The sequence below is a fragment of the Leptidea sinapis genome, chromosome 7 (assembly GCF_905404315.1).
Source record: "Leptidea sinapis chromosome 7, ilLepSina1.1, whole genome shotgun sequence".
Classification (NCBI taxonomy): Eukaryota; Metazoa; Arthropoda; class Insecta; order Lepidoptera; family Pieridae; genus Leptidea; species Leptidea sinapis.
Window position 1 is genome coordinate 15604056 of NC_066271.1, and position 15466 is coordinate 15619521.

The 15466-nt window shown below is 40.9% G+C and overlaps 1 long non-coding RNA gene across 1 annotated transcript; it reads right to left on the minus strand.

The window, feature by feature from the left end:
• Positions 1-213: 213 nt before the first annotated feature.
• LOC126965346 (uncharacterized) lies at positions 214-2469 on the minus strand. The gene is made up of 2 exons (XR_007729523.1): positions 1931-2469; positions 214-987 (listed from the first exon to the last, which is right to left on the minus strand). It is a non-coding gene; the product is annotated as an uncharacterized LOC126965346 (long non-coding RNA).
• Between the last annotated feature and the right edge of the window lie 12997 nt (positions 2470-15466).

Genomic DNA, 15466 nt, shown 5'->3' on the forward strand with positions numbered 1-15466 from the left:
CACAAAATTAAAAACTTGAGGGCAACTTAATACTTGGAACTGGATAAAATTAAAAAGTCCCCAAAATCAGGCGCTGGTGGAAATGTGTATATCCCAAAAGTGAAATGGTTCGAAGAAATTGACGCTTTTATAAGAAATGTAACTATACAAAGGAAAACAACAGTAAGTACCCACAATATTTATTTATTTTTAGTATAAAAATCACACAAAATATAACTTAATAAATTCTGTTTAATTGTCACGGTACACTTCCATTCGTCATAAAGTATTCTTTTAATAAATCTATTCTCTCTTTCGCATTTACGGAGTAGTTACCTCTAAGTTGATCAGTTATACTTGTTAATAGAGTTATTTCCGATCTCCAAGTACCTGGTATTATTTGTCCTTCAGAGTCCTCTCTGTCTACACAAGTAGGTGTTATGTAGGAGTTAGATTTTTTTCGCAACCAATTATGAAGGGCACAGGATGCACAGACGATTGCATCAACTGTTTTTAAACTGGTGGGAATTGCTTTTTCAAACACACGGAATCTGGAAACTAGAATTCCAAAAGCATTTTTCACAATACGCCTCGCACGAGATAATCTGTAATTGAAGATTTTTTCACCGGTAGTCAGTTGCGTACCTGGATACGGTTTTAGTAAATAAGTCTTTAACGGAAAAGCTGCATCGCCAACAATTATTCCATCCATTGGCAGTAATCCATCTTCTAAACGGCGATAAATGGAAGAATTTTTAAAGAAGTCCCCCCATCAGAAGCGCTGCCATTCGCACCAACATCGATGTATAAAAAACAGTAGTTATGGTCTACAATAGCCATCAAAACGATACTATTTGTTTTTTTATAGTTGTAAAATTTACTTCCACTATTTGGTGGAGCTTTGATAGGAATATGCTTTCCATCAATTGCTCCGTAACACGAGGGAAAATTCCATCTGGTGTTAAATCCGTACTCGATAATTTTCCATTCATCCTCTCCATCTGGAATCTGCAAATGAAAAATAATAATTGTATTAAACAGACAATAAACCATCAAATCTTTCCTCTTGTAGTAATGTGTGTACATCTATACTTATAATAATACATAATAATAGTCGATTTAGGTACTCGTTAACTAACTGATTACTTATTTTCAGGATAATTCTGATACTCCCAGAAATATTCCTGTTTCTGGTGATGATGATGATGATGTTGAAAATGAGATAAGATCAGAGAGAAGACAGCTTAGTAATGCTGAAAATAAGCTTCAGAATCCGGGCTGACCACACCAATCTGAAATCAACCGAAAAGACCGAGGTCAAACGTAGCAAACTGTCTCAGATGTCCGAAATGATAAAAGACATAAAAAATGTATCACATAGTATTAACATGCCATCAGACGAAGAAAATGATTGTGATATTTACGGAAAGCATGTGGCTTCTCAGTTAAAAAAACTCTCTGAGGAACAATGTATAGCACGGGAAGAAATTCAGAGAATAATATCGAAGTGTAGACTAGCACATCTAGAAAAGAGAAGAAGAAACGTCAATATCTACCCAAATACCCACTTTTCTATGAGGGCTACTACTAGTACACAGCCTCAGCAGAACCGTTATACTTCTAGTCCAGCTTCTACGACAAACAGCCGCAACAGTAGCTCCTTAGGATTTTATCCCACCCAGTCTACACAGACAGCTGTCCCCAGTAGCAGCTCTATGGGAATTTACTTTTCATCGCCAACTGAAGGTCCAAGATATGTAGATCCCAGTCAGGTGATCATCAGTGCCGCCCGTACTCCTAATAACGTTGAGTGGGAAATAACTTAATAACAACTAATGTTATTGATTATGCTTTTGATACAGCTTAGTATCTACTTTTGACTAGATTATAATGATTTATATGTGATTGTTTATTTTTTGATATTTTAGTACTTTTTCAATAAATAACTTACCTTAATCTGTGTTTTCAATGACTCATATATTGCCCAGCACACTTCCGGTATTAACTTAGAAATAGACGGTATCGAGACACGATAAAAGTGACTGAGATTTCGAAACGACATGCCAGAAGCCAAAAATGTCAGCGTGATTTCGAGTTTCACTTTGGCTGCCAGCCAAAGGTCAGCCAGGCGTCTCTCATAAATGTGTCTTGACGCTGAATGGAGCTCGATAACAACATAAGCAATTCCTCGAAGTTGTTTGAAGTCATTCTCAAAGCCAGTTTATATTCCCGAGGATCTTCAATTCTCAACTGGTTTAGCAACATAGCAGAACCTCAATTTTTATCTCTGTCATCTATCCATTTTCTCACCCAAACTCTTTTCTGTTTGGATAATTCTTCTTCTAACATACCAGTTACTTCTTGCATCATGACAAACGTAAATTTTCTCAACAAATTACTAAGTTTAATTTTTTGCTGTTTTCGATAATTTATTTTTCCGCACTGACTTCACAAACGTGTGTACACCGAAAGAAATATCCTCGACTACTGACGAAATACTGACTGCGTCTAAATAGCACGAGTCAGTTTTCGGCGCCAGCACTGACGACAGTTACTGACCCTGTCTAAACTTGCCTGTACTCTTGCGCAACCGTTTTTATAAAATATTACGCGGTCCTTCCGGGGTACCCCACCCCGGAACGGAACGGAACGTTGACCCGCATAGCTCGGCTTGTGTCTCAGCCATGCCTGTGTCGAATGTATAGATAAATACGTTCGAGTGAGTTTTGCCTAAAGTGTTGGGAAAACCTCGCCTTAATGCGTCGGCAATAATATTGTTTTTTCCACTGATGTGTCGAATATCGGTTGTGAATTCACTGATGAATAATAATTGGCGCGTTCGGCGTGGCGTTTTGTTTGCAGTATGTGTTTCATTCATAGCGAATGTGAGGGGTTTGTGGTCTGTGAATATAATAAATTCACGTCCTTCAAACATCTTACGGAAATGTTTCACTGACTTATAGACGGCTGAGAGTTCTCTGTCATACGCTGAGTATTTCTTCTCCGCCTCTGAGAATTTCTTTGAGAAGTAACCGAGTGGTTGCCAATTATTTTCGATGTTTTGCTGTAGGACGGCGCCTACTGCACTGTCAGACGCATCGCAGAATATTGCGATAGGGGCATCATGTGATGGGTGAGAGAGTAAGGTAGCTTTGGATATTCTATTCTTGCACTCTTCGAATGATTGTGATGCTTCGTCGGTCCATTCAATTCTTGTTTTATCACGTTTCTTGACATGGTGTTGGTAAGCGTTTAGCGGAGCTTGTATTGATGCAGCATTCGGTATGTGGTCACGATAGAAATTTAACATGCCTAGAAATCGTCTTAAACCTTATATAGTTTTCGGTTTTGAATATTCGGTAATGGCTTTAATATTCTCTTCTGGTGGCTGTATACCGTTTTTTGATACGATGTATCCAAGAAATTTGACTTCTGTTTTGCCTAAGTTACACTTCGCGGGGTTGAGAGTGATACCGTTTTCTTCCAATCTTCTGAGAACTGTTCTTAGGTGATCGCGATGCTCAGTCTCGTTTGCTGAGGCTATGAGTAAATCGTCGATGAATGGGAAAACGTAGTCTAATCCACGGAGCACTTCATGAATAAATCGCTGAAATGTTTGTTCCGCATTCTTCAGACCAGGACACATGCGAGGAAATTCGAATAAACCCATTGGTGTGATGATAGCTGTCTTCTCTATGTCCTGTTCCCTGGTCTTCAATTGCTGGTAAGCGCGGTTGAGGTCGATTGTGGAGAATATTGTTTTACCAGACAGGTGATGGGTGAAGTCCTTGACTCTCGGCACTGGATAACGATCGGGTTTGGTTATGCTGTTCAATCGTCTATAATCACCACACCCGTATATCTCCATTCTTTTTAGGTACTATATGGAGTGGTGAAGACCATGGACTTTTACTCGGTCTGCAGAGTCCTTGTTGCATCATGTTTTCGAATTCTTTCTTCACTATTTCATAACGATGAGGTGGAATGGGACGAGCACGGCAATGTAATGGAGGTCCTTGTGTTTCAATATAATGTTCCACGTTAATTTTTGACGATAATTGCATCGATGTTAATCTCGTGGTACCGGGGAATTCGGCGAGTATCGCGTGGTACGGGGCCTGTATATCGATACTTCGTATTGTGGGTGAGGTCGTTGACATTATTTATTTATTTATTTATTTAACACCAACAAGACAAACACTAACAAAAGTATAATAACATTATTACAATGAATAATAAATTCTAAGTGTTGAGTTAATTATAGGTGTTACACACATTTCAAAAACATAGACACAAACATATTTAATTAAAATAAATGCAAACATTATCGGAATATTACAAATTGAATTAAACGTAAATGAATAAGAGATCAATAATATTATATAATAATAAAAACATGCATCATTTCACAATTATATAAAACAGACTTAAACTTATCAGTATTTATTAATTATTTGAATAAAATATACTTTTTGCCTATAATTTACAAAAAAAAAAATCATGAATATAAATGAAATAAATTCCGTTTAAATGACGAAATATGGTCTGAAAATATATCAATATCAACTTTTTTATCTTTTTCTTTATCCTTTTCTTTATTAACAGTAGTTGTTATGACACCAATACATTTCTTATGTGATAATTTATATATAGCATTATAACTCAACATCAATCTATTAATTGGAGAATAGCGTCTTTGACGTGAGCGTGTGCTCTACGAATGGCATAAAAGACGACGGCCTTATTGTCTTCAGTGGGGCACGAATATTTAATTGAGCTAATAAATAGGTACTATCAATGACGCCATTCACCAACTTATATAAAAAAGTAAGATCGAGGAACTGTCTTCGATTCGAAAGTGACTGAAGCTTGAAGTACTTTAATTTATCCTCGTAACTCCTAAGAGTTTTAACTAGATTACTAAGATAGATGCAGAAGAAATCTCTTTTGTATCCTTTCGATTCTTTGTGAGTAAATATTAAAGTGTGGATTCCATACAACGCTGCAGTATTCCAAAATACTACGTACCAAAGCTGAGTAAATAATTATTTTAGTGCGAGCATCCTTAAATTGCTTACAGTTACGAAAGAGGAAGCCAAGAGTCCTAAAACCCTTGCTAACAATATTATCTATGTGGATATTATAGCGGAGCTTCTTGTCTAGCGTAACTCCTAAATCGCGTATGTGAGGAACTTCAGACAAAAGACTACCATCAATGTAATATGTTGATGCAAGAGATGTTTTCATTCTAGAAAAATTCATAACATGACACTTGTTAGCATTTAAAATCATGCCATTGTTACGACACCACAATAACAAATTGTTTAAGTCTTCCTGTAAAAGCTCTGCATCTGCATTTGAAGAGACAGGTCTAAAGATCTTAAGATCGTCAGCGAATAAGTAAAACTTAGAATTCGTAAGGCAATCACTGATGTCTTTAATGAATATGTTAAACAACAAAGGCCCTAGATGAGACCCTTGAGGTACACCAGAATAGGCAAAAAATGGCTCAGAAGCATAACCATTAACAACAACAGTTGATGACCGATTGGCAAGATACGATTTAAACCAGTTCAGCAATGGGTCTGCTATACCTATGCCTTTGAGTTTCAATAGTGAAATGGAGTGATCAACCTTCTCGAAGGCCTTACTGAAGTCTGTGTAGATTGCATCAACGGATTTGCCAGTATCAAGAGCCTCAGTAATGTCTTCCACAAAGGAAACAAGGTTGGTAACTGTTGATCGAGCTTTCACGAACCCATGCTGCTCAGATGTAACAAAGCTTTTAAAGTGCCATGAAACGACAGGACATATAAGTAGCTCAAACACTTTTGCAAAAACAGAAATTATGGAAATAGGTCTATAATTTTTTACCTCCTCTTTGTCACCGGCTTTAAATAAAGGACACCGGGGCTTTTTTCCATAAGATTGGATATGTACTCGTCCTAAGAGATTTGTTGATAATCAGTGCAAGTGGTAAAGCTGATGCACTAGCGCAATTATGTACAAATATCGATGGAATACCGTCTGCTCCAGCTCCTTTCCTAATATCAAGTCTTTTTAAAACATTATAAACTTGGTCCACTGTATAAGATATATAATCAAGGTACACATTACAACAAGGGTTGATAAGATTTGAAATACTATTAGAATTTTGATTATTACTATTACTATTATTGGAACTGTATACTGACGAGAAATAATCAGCGAAAACATTACAAATGTCTGTCCCATTGGAAACAGAGTTATTATCGTTTTTAATTTTTGAAGGATACGAACTTTTGCCTCTCTTTTGTTTTAAGAATGACCAAATTAATTTAGGGTTTGATTGTAATGATAGTTCAAGTCGTTCAATATATTTAGCGTAGGAGCATATATATAAGCATATCTTTTTTTCAATAAATCAATGGATAGTTTATCGCGAGGATTGTTATATTTTCGAACTTTCATCCTATATTTATATTTTTCTTTAATGCACTTGATCAGACACGGAGTGAACCAAACTGGGTATTTATGACTGCGTGCTTTTGCTTTAGGTACATATTTCAAAATTAATTTACGAATTTCACCATAAAATAGTACAACCATATCGTCAACACAAGAACATTCACTCAAAATCCCTCCAGTCTATTTCAATGAGACCTTTCCTTATGTTTTCATAATCAGCCTTATGAAAACAATATTTTGTAACGGTATAATTAGGGACTAGTGATGCCGGGTTTGTTAAATGAATTGCGAAAACCAATGGTGGATGAAGGGGATCAACACGTGTCAAAGGATCAGGACATGGTAGAATATCATCAATGTTAATATTGGACAATACGAGATCGAGTACCTTATTTTTAGAATTTGAGATATGATTAAATTGGTTCAATTCATGGCACGAGAGGAAGTCTGTTAAAAGATTCTGTAGATAACTATTGGAGTGGTTTGCACAAAGATGCCCGTGTGGCTCCAGAGACCATGTTATACTACTTAGGTTGAAATCACCAGCAAAAATTATATTGTCATCGACTGACTCCAATACTCGACTTGCATTATTGATAAAATGCTCAAGAATGTGTTTTTGGACGGGTGGGGGGATATACACAGCACATATATAAAGTTTTTGAGGCTTACCTTGGTAATTTTCTACTTCTACGCAAACCCAAAGATCCCCGCACTCAGACTCGAAATTAAAGAGCCGCTCAGAATTTAATTGCTTAGAAATTGCTATAAGTACACCGCCGCCATTCTTTGAAGCGTGATAACCACTACTCTCCCGAACACGTCTGTATACATGATAACGATCATCAAAAATTTCTGAATCGAAAACACTCACATTTAACCATGTTTCCGTCATAATAACAATATCATATCCATTACAAACTATGTTATTAAATACATCAATTGTTTTGGATCTGAGATCCCGAACATTTTGGTAATAAATAGAAATGTTATTCTGAAAAGTCCCCTTTTGTAAAAAATAAGAAAATAATACAAATTTAGCGCCACTCTATGACAAATTATTCACAGTATCATGATTACGTATATGGATGTAGTTAGATCCTTCCGATTTTCAGACAAATATTTTTCCATCACGAACCCAAACAAAACGGAAACCGAGCTCTTTCGCCTTAAGGCGAGCTGCAGCATGTAGATGTTTTCCTTCTGGCGTGAGATTTTCCGCAACGTATATTGGAGTATTTTTGACGCTTGTGATTCCCAAATGGCTAGTGTTCAGCTTAGCGGTGCTATTTTTTTTATTAAATTTAATAGTAGCTGCTAAAAACTCATCTCGAAGTCTAGGACTACTGAACTTTACTAAAATCGATCTTGGTCGGGGACTTTTAGAATTCATCTTCGCTAGTCTTGCACAAAAATGTATATTTTCTGGGGCTATTGGGCATTTAATGATTTTGCCTAGATGTTGTACTGTGTTGAACAAATTTTCCTGTCTGTTTTCTGGAACACATTGGATTTCAATGTTAGAAGCTCGTGTCTGCTGTTCAAGCTGCGTGAGACGAGTTGTAATAGTCTGGTTTGCTGCTCGCAGAGTTTCGTTCTCTTTGATAACGTGTAGCATTTGTGTGGATTGATTTGCATGTTCAGATTTTATTTTATCTATGTCTTGATTTAATGACGACATGGAAGTTTCAAATGAGGCAAGTGTATTTTTTATTTCTTGAATTTTGGGGTGTAAATCATTACTGAAAATGTTGCGTAATTCGTCTCTGATTATTTCTCGTACATTATTAGCCGATAAACAGGAGCAAGTGGAACGACTTTTTACGCGCTGAGTTACGAACTCCATATCTACCGGTGAGTTTCGAACTGGAGTGTTTGTTTTATCTCCTCTTGGTTGTTTACATCTGCATACATCACATATCTATGAACTTTTCATTTCAGGGCTCATCACACTAAAATCTTGGATAGAAATTCGTGTGCACGCAACATGATAATTATCATTGCATTGGCGACAATGCAATGACATGGTGTTATCTAGTGCATTGGGGCACCCAGCACATTCAAAATTTGCCATGATTGAACGTTAAAAATTGTGCACAAAAAATTACTCAGCGCTCGGACGTCACTTCTCCAACAATAGTGTTTTTACAGCCTTGGTGTGATTTTTTGGCAAATATATGGAATTGTAATATTGCCTTTAATTGTTCTGTAGGGCTTTGCTGATGATAGAAGAGGATGAGGGTACGAGCAAAAATTTTAATGAAGCAGGGTTTCTTTATTTTGTGTGAAATTAAGAATCTTTTGTTCCAGTAATGTCGCGAAAGTGTTTATTTGAACTGCCCAGTGTGATGAATATTATGCAGGATGATCTAAACAATAATTATCTTTTCACTTTAATGTTGAGAGTTTTTACGATAGGGTCAAAATATGAAGATGTGAATTTTAATGAAGCAGAGTTAAATTGGATATGTGACGTTCGGAGTTATTTTAGGCATAAAATGGTGAAAATGTTAATTTAAACTGACTCGTGTGATGAATACTATGCGTGGTGATGTAAACAATAATTATCTTTTCACTTGCAAGTTGAAAGTTTCCACCACGGGGTCAAGATATGACGATGTGAGTATAATTTTAAAGTCACTCGGTTTCTTTACTTTTGTTTAGTACTTACACACCTTTCCTTTCACATTTACACACAGATAACGTTTACACTTAAATTTTTTAACTGTAGTAACAAATTGAATTAATTATTATTCCACTAAATTAACGAATTTAATTAAAAAATTATAAAATATACGGAGCTAGTTTGCACGACTTCAACGTTCCTTTTATCTTGGCGCGTTGATTTTTAAATTTGTGACGGCATCAATTAATCTTCGATTTTTTAAGTCTACGATAAGTTGATGGTGGTTGAGAAAATCGGCACCTAATATTGGTTTCGTGACGTCAGCTACAATAAACTTCCACTTGTATGGTCGACGGAGGTTGAGATCGAGTTCTAATGTTTTCTCACCATAAGTTGAAATTGTTGTGTTGTTTGCAGCGTACAATTTAAATGGTAGAGGCGTTGCTTTCAGGCCTTGTTTTCTTGGTAGGACGGATATATTAGCACCGGTATCTACTAAGAATGACATCTTTGTTTTCTTGTCTGTGACAAAAAGGCGGTATGAAGTGTGAAGGACCGCCGCAGCTAGCGTCCGTTCTAGTTTCCCGATGGCTCTTACAAGCACGTAAGTACAACGTCGTGCTTCACTACCAAATCGGCGATGGTAATAACAGTAAAGTGTTGGTGTGCTATTGAGTGTGCGGAACGGTGTTGTGACGAAGTTCTTTTGCGAGATGACGAGCGAAATCGGTGGCGATGATAGTGTTGATATGGCCTTGACTTGAGTTCGGCGACTTCTAGTGATAGTTTTCGTATCTCGTTAATAAGGAATTGTGTGTGATCTACCTGATTTGACGTCGATGATTCTGGACCTGATGCTGGTGGCTGGCTGGAGGCGGCTGGTGGCTGGCTGGAGACGGCTGCTACCCCCTGGATTTGCTCCATCATTGTGTCAGCAAGCAACGCTAGTTCCTCCAGCGTGGACTTCGCGCTGAATGACTCGCTGACGGCGAGCACGGAGCGGACGTGGGCTGGCAGCAGCTTACTCCACATCATGCGGAGGGTGGAATCAGTAACCTTGTCCCTTGCAAGGTTACGCATGCGTCGCAGTAGCTGTGAAGGCTTCTGGTCTCCAAGCTCCATCTCGGCGAGTAGCTTCTGGAACTTGCGGCTGTCGGATTCTTCATATACCGATATGAGACGTTCCTTGATTGCTGAATATTGTTTGTCTCTCGGTATGTTAAATAGGATGTCGGAGATTTGTTCGATGTCAGCCTTTTCTAATTGGACGAGCACAATCTGTGTCAGCTGGGCTTGACTCCTCTTGAGATCATCGGTGGCGGCTTCAAAGCTGTGATACCACAATCGCGGATTTTCCCGCCAAAATTGTAGTATGCGCATCGACAGTGAAATGCTGGAGATTTCTGTCGCGGTTGGCGCTGGGAGTGGCTGAGCCTGGTTTGTGTCTTCCATTTCTTCGTTGGGTTGATATTCCTCGAGCAGAGATTTGTCGAACAGGAATTCGTCGTTTCGGCGAGCTGGTGAAGCTGTTCTTCGATGTGTAGCCGGGCAGAGGTTCGGTGTTCTTCTGTTCTGGCTTCCTTCCGTCGGCGTTCTTGTTCGGGCTTCTTCCGTCAAGGCACCCAAACACAAGCGTCACCCAGGGCGCCGCCAGCCGCAAGGCAGAGCAGAGAAGGTGGAGTTCACTCCGACCTTCAAACCTGCGCCGCCTCCTAAGGTAAACGCCTGGGCGAGGTCTCCTCCGGTTGCTTAAGCTGCCACAGAGGCCACTCTCGCGGCCCCCGCGCCCCTCCGGCCACCGCTAGCGTCCCGCCCGGCGGCGTCGGTCCTGAGACCGAGGCCACCGGGGCCCGCGTCCGCGTCAACAAGCAACCAAGGCGGCAGCGCCTTTGCCTTCATGTTTGAGCTTTCAGAGCTGTTCGATATTGACGAAATCACAGCCCTGGCCAGCAGGCTCGAGGCTGTCCGGGACGCCCCGCCGTCGCTCCTGCAAGTTATGGCAGACAACGCCAAAATATTCCGTGCCCTCACCGATATAGGGCGAAAGTATAAAAACATTCGCGATGCCTAATTACGTAAGCGGACGGGTTAAACAACATACGCTCCGTATAGCGTATTTTAACGCCCAAGGCCTTAAGCCACAACTAGACTTGGTGAAGGAGTTCGCTCACGAACATCAATTAGACCTATTCTTAGTGCAAGAGACATTTCTAAAACCACGTATACGCGATCCTCCGGTCCTCACTAACATCGAGGCCTCTGCCATCCGGGTCAGTATGGCGAATCACCAGCCGATCACTGTTATTTCAGCTTATCTTCCGCCGAACAAACAAATATTAGACACAGATATAGAAGCATTACTCGGCCACAGGGCCGCAGTCACAGTGGGCGGCGATCTTAACGCCAAACACTCCAGCTGGAACAGTAGAGCCACAAATAGAAACGGAATTTTATTAGATTCTCTCACAGACACGCTGAACTTTTCAGTAATAGCACCCGACGAACCAACACGTTATCCGGATAACGTCGCGCACCGACCCGACATTCTAGACGTTGCGTTACTTAAGAACGTAACGCTCAATGTAAACTCAATCGAGGTTTTTCACGAATTAGAGTCAGACCACCGGCCCGTCGTCCTAATTCTAGGCCCACCGGTTAACTTTCAACCACCGACGAAAACAGTGATCGACTGGCAACGGCTGGAAAAAGATCTCGAGGCTATCAAGTCCGACGACCTTGACCTTATACCGGACGCCATCGACTCGGTCGACACGGCTCACAGTGCTATCTCTCATGTGACGTCCCATATACAGAATAGGATCAAAGCCTGCTCCAGGCAGGTTCCGACGATGCAACCGCATCGCCTAAACCTGCCTCCAGAGGTCAGGAACTTACTCACACAGAAGCACAGAGCCATTACGATAGGTATCCGTCGGTCGAGAATAGGCGCCACCTCCGCTACCTACAGCGGGTGGTACGGGAAAGTATCGCGGAACTCCGCGGCGAACGTTGGGACCGCTTGCTCGGCAACCTTAAGCCATCACATGTGGCTTTCTGGAAGCTGCCTCGCGCGTTCAAACAGGAGCCGCCCACTGTCATGCCTCCTTTGGACAGACCGGGACTGCAGCCGGCGCTCGATGACGATGAGAAGGCTGAATGCCTCGCCGATAGTCTCGAGAGTCAGTGCTCTCCAAATGCAGCAGCCGACCCGACACACGTTGACGAAGTTGATCGTGAAGTTGAACGTCGCTCCGCTCTGAGCCCTTCAGGCGATGTAATAAAACCCACCTCTTACGAAGAGGTGAAGCTAATCATTAAGGAGCTTCACTCCAAGAAGGCCCCGGGGCCCGACACTATAAACAATAGGGTTCTTAAAATCCTACCCTCGACTCTTATTACTTTATTGGTTACCATTTTTAATATTCTATTGTCTAATAGCGCGTTCCCCGAACAATGGAAGGATTCCATTGTTATCGGTATCCCAAAACCCAATAAACCTAAAGCTAATCCGAGTAGCTATAGGCCTATTAGCTTAATTAACTCGATCGGGAAACTTTACGAAAGATTAATTCTCGCGCGTCTTAATCATTACATCGCGGATCTTAACCTGATACCCGACATGCAGTTCGGATTCAGAACCGCTCACTCTTGTCCCCAGCAGGCTCACCGACTCACCGAGTACATTCTCATACGGCGTCAATTTCACGCTACCACGGCAGCTGTGTTTTTCGATGTCGCGAAGGCCTTCGACAAGGTATGGCACAACGGCTAATAATTCAAGCTGTATCAACTGGGAGTGCCAGACAGGCTCGTGCGCATCATTCGAGCCTACCTTACTGATCGCTCCTTCCGATATCGAGTAGAGGGCACCCTATCCTCACCCAGACCCATCAGGTCTGGCGTGCCACAGGGTTCGGTCCTCTCTCCCACTCTTTTCTCGCTCTTCACGAGCGACATTCCCAAGTTTCCGAGTGTCCAGCTCGCTCAGTACGCTGACGACACGGCACTCTACTTTGGCTCCAACCGCTCAACCTTGAGCAAGAACATTAAAGTGCTTCAAGCCGCCGTCGATGACCTAGGCAACTGGTTCAGAAAATGGCGGATTGAAGTGAACCCCACCAAGAGTGCAGCGGTACTCTTCGGTAACGCGAATAGCATCCGCGCTTAAAACAACCGACCGACGTTATTAAACTGTATGAAACACCCATACCGTGGGTGAAGGATTACAAATACTTAGGAGTCACGTTCAACAGCAATATGAACTTAAAGAAACATATTGATACGGTATGCAATAGAGCCCGATTTTTCCTCAGTCGCCTTTATCCACTTGTGTGTGGGCGAAGCAAACTTCCGCTCAAACACAAAGTGACGCTGTACAAAAGCATCGTACGGCCCATACTATCATACGCAAGCGTCGTTTTCGTTTTCACGCGCATGGCAACCGGAGCCCCGTGGTTCATCCGAAACGTTGACCTTCACCGCGACCTAGAGCTTCCGACGATAGCTCAACACTTTAAAGAGATCTCGCGACGCTTCTTTGACAAGGCGCCTAACCATCCCAACATCTTGGTTAGGAAGGCATGCGGGTACACCCCCCTTCACCATAGTCTCAACCCAATAAGACGTCCCAGACACGTAACGGTAGACCCGGATGACGACATCACCATCGCGAACGCGACACCCACACAAACACCGACACAGACACGCACACACCGCCTTCGCAGGCGTAGGCGCGGTCAACCACCGCAAACCACTGGCACTCGTCACTCTGACGACAGTCAGCGGCCCGTACCCTAGATACACCACACATTGTTTTGATACCCGACGAGACGCTAGTCCTCGTCCTGTAATCGTTTCACTACACTCACTCACACACGGACTGACTGACGGACTGACATACACCACTTACACAATCACAAACACACTCCACAAACAGACACAAACATACATGCACACTAACATTTACACTACTTACATACATACAAACAAACATACATACAATCATAAACACATACATACACACTTACATACATTACACAAAACATCACCACACTCGCCGGCGAGTGTGTTCTTATCACCTTTTCATCTTTCATCTTCATTTTCATTCTCTCTCCTTCCCACAAGCACACAGCCGGTCTGAGGTTCGAGTCTCCTTAGGAGACGCCCCGCGACTGTTGTTGCGTAGTCTTTGTGGCCTCCACGGCCCACGTCCTACTTCGCTGTGAAAGCCAGAGCTGCTAACAGCACAGAGGAGGTTTTAGTCGGTATGGGGTGTATGGGACACTCGAGTCCGACATATAACGCCCCGTTCCGGAGCGTAAATATGTAACAGTATTTCCTCCTCTCAAAAAAAAAAAAAAACCCGAGTCCCGACGCTTCATTCGAGGACGCTCGGCTTTGCTGTGCGGTTGTGTAACGCGGAGCATATGACTGATCACGTGAGTATGTCTGCGATCGTCGAGAGAAAGTACGATGCTTGAAACTTCTCTGTGATGACTACTGGTGATCTGTATGATTCTATGAGTTGATGTACAGCATTATGAAATGGTTCTTATCAGAGCTAATATTACGTTATTTAAAATAAAATGTTCTTGTCAGAACGAATCTTTCGGCATACGCTTATTACAGTTATTATGCACGATTACTATTTCTACGATCTATAATGCTACGTTACAAGTTAGATATTAAACATTTGTGTTAATTGATATTATTGGTCGTAGGTACAGCTACAATAAAAAAGAAATTTTCATAGAAACTGATTATCAAAATTGAATTAGAAAAAAGAAAACAGTCTGTTAGACTACGTAATTTGACCTCGAAGAGCGACAACTTAGCTTACGGCGGCGAATTGGCTGTTACTTCTCTTCTCGTAAACAAGCTCTTAACAATAACATAATTATTAGCGAAGAAATGAAAAGTGATTGAACATTTCACTTGAACTATAAGAAAGTTAAATAAATAAATACAACTTTAAACTTTTCAACAAAAACTTGAAACAATCGCGGGCTGCGTAAAGCACTCGCTTGGACACTCCAGACATCGTACACACATTCCGAAAGCTCGCATTAACATTAAACTGAATAACAAATTATAAATACTTAAATAAAATGGCGAAAATAAATAAAGGCGTAAATAGGGCATACCCCTAAATTCTAGTTTATCGAAACTTTATTTACAATTACTAACCAAGAATCTAAACAAGGCATTAAAAACTAGTAGTTTTGTGTTATTCGAATGTTTTAATATTTTTAACAATTCATAAATGTTTTTCATTTGTAAAAATATAGTTTATTTTTGTAAGTTCAATACTTACGAAACCACTGTTTTCTGAGTGATTTCCTGAGCAGCGAACAAGTGGGAGGCTCCTTTGCACAGGATGCCGGCTAGATTATGGATACCACAACGGCGCCTATT